The sequence below is a fragment of the Salmo trutta genome, chromosome 34, assembly GCF_901001165.1.
Source record: "Salmo trutta chromosome 34, fSalTru1.1, whole genome shotgun sequence".
Classification (NCBI taxonomy): domain Eukaryota; kingdom Metazoa; phylum Chordata; class Actinopteri; order Salmoniformes; family Salmonidae; genus Salmo; species Salmo trutta.
In genome coordinates, this window is record NC_042990.1 from 9,310,670 (window position 1) to 9,313,381 (window position 2,712).

Sequence of the window (2,712 nt, forward strand, 5' to 3'; positions counted from 1 at the left end):
AGGATCAGTTAGCTGGCCAGGTGTTGGACTGACCAGTTCAAGAACACCACCATAATGGGATTGTGCAACAGGAATGGACACCAACTGAATGCCTGACAGCCTCAAGACACGACAGGACACCTCACCGGATTGAATGGCTCCAGCCGTTGTACACTGAGGCTAAATTAGGATGACCCTGGATTGCCCCATCACAGGTGGGAACCTGTCACTCAACAGATTGATGAAAGAGGATATGATGCAACCGGCTGAGACCCAGGTCCCTAATTCGCCCTGCGGCCAAATGTATACAAATGTATTCATAGGGCCACTGCTTGACCCTGCTGGTAGGCTCTGCTACTTGTTTTCAGTGCCATCTTTTTAACTTGATTGAAATACAGAAAAATGCAAACTGAGCCACAGTATAGTGCAACTCCAAATCATAAAAAAATAGTATGTAAAATGATGTGTTATACAGTTCATGAACAATTGACTCATTCTTTGGGTGTAACATGAAAACAATTTAAATGAAACCATAAGAAGGTGTGGTAAAGGGAAATGACCTAGATCAGAACGGAGGCAGGCAGAACATTCATAGCCCTTCTCCTTAATCCCTAGATCATGTTCCTGTTCTCATAACTGCTCTTCGCTCCACTCCTGGTTATAAGAGACAGCTTCGTAGCTGGCGACGGTAGATAGAGGATGAGTCATATAGACAGACAGAGGCGGAACCTAGCTCCCTCTCAACTGGTGCCCCCAGAGAAATGATCAGTTGGCAGCATAACACTTACAGTACATGATCAGAGGTTGCCACTCATGTTTAGACAAAGTGATGTTCTGCGCTCCCCACAATCTTAAAGCGGCAGCATTACACAACAGCAATCTGGCAACAGAACATCTTTTTTTTTGTTACCAGCATGCACGCAGGCAATTCCATTTGAAACTTAAAATGACCTAAAAAAATATTTAACTTGAGCCTTTTTCCATCTTAATGAATAAAGATGTTACAATTGAATTTAAATGATGCAGTCCTTGACTCCATTAAAATGGTAAATTGAACTATCCTCTAACCTATCTATATGGTATAAATGCCTATGGTAAATAAACGTGTTTGGAGGAAGTTGAGAAGTCAGTCGTCATTAGGGTACCTTGGACCCACAGTCATTTTATAATTCCAGTCAGAACATAGAAGACATAGGGGCGTTGTCCCAAAAAGACCCCAAAGCTGGTAGGTCTATTATTGGGGTGCCATAACAAGGATGATTAGGGTCGGGCTAGAAGGAAAGGCCTATGTCAAGCACCATCGAGCTACGAATTGTGGAGAGCCCAGATTGGGGTTATGAAATGTGATTACAGTAGTTGTGGAAAAGCCAGGCCTTGATCTTATAGGTTGGATGGGACTGCGTGACTGTTGCCAATGCCAATCATTTTACCCTCCTCCATCAATGGGGCTTTTGTCCTTCCTGTGTTTGTTTACGAGCTGTTGCAAGCACGCACAGTGCAAAATGTGTACATGACAAAAGAAAAATAGTATTTCACGATTTCTGGGGAATGGCACCATTATAATGTTAATGGAACAATAACCAGTGTTGGCCAATTGCAACTATTTGCAGAGTTACAGAAACTCTGTGAGTGTTAAAAAAAAAAGTGAACACTTTTGAGTGTTACATTTAACACTATTAGAGTTGATGTAACACTTGCGATTTTGCTCACTCTCGACTCCAAATGTACAGTAGATCACCTGAGAGTGACCGTGGCTCTCAAATTCAGCAATATACTGTAGAACAACAATAGCCGTGTGCTACTATCATGCCGATAGGTGTTGTGCACTGACCATGCCACTCTTGTTGATCCCAGCAGATAAGAGGGCACACTGTTTGGACTGAAGAATCACTGGCCAGGACTTCTCACTGGGTAGGACTACTTGGCGTTCTAATGTCCATCTCACCTCTTTCTCACACTCCCTCCTCGCTATCATTGTTCTTCCTCCTGTCCACCCTCCTCCTGTCCATTCGTCTCTTGTCCATCCTCTGCTCTTCCTCTAGGAATCTGTTTCTCTCTCATCCGCCATTTTCTCTCCAAACTGTCTGAACTCTCCGCAATTAGCATTAGAAACTATATTTCTGATTTGGTAATTATTATGGGTATGTGAAAAGTGAAAAGGCAGTTTCATCTTCTTTATTAAGGTATTTAAACTATTCTACATCTTTAACAATATTATATAATACATTTGTCAAGAGGTCAATTTACCTTTTACCTTTTCCTTTAATTAATGTGATAACTTATGCTTCTGCAGTGTATTTGTCATATCAATATTATGTGAAGTGTATGTTCAGTATCATTTAACCACCTAGCATTTTGTTTGTTTCATTTCCCCAATGGTCTTCACTGTATAATAAATGGTTCCCTAGTTTGTTCTGGTACATAGAAGTAGAATATAGTGTAGTCAAAGTGTATCAGTTGATTGGACTTAATTAATCAACTTATATGTATTATATATTGGCAATATAGGCTCATAAACACCTTTATTACACTCAGATATTTTTACCAGTTCAATTTTAATGCTTGGGCGTTCATGGGCAAAAGAGTGTCCAAAGCTCTGTAGGGAAATAATCTGAACCTGAGAAAGGGTACTTGTTGACGTCTTGAAAGTCAAGAAGAATCAATAAAATTGTTGACCGTGAGAACCAGGAGGACTGGAGGGATATACAAAACAAAGACAAAGGAGTGAGAGAG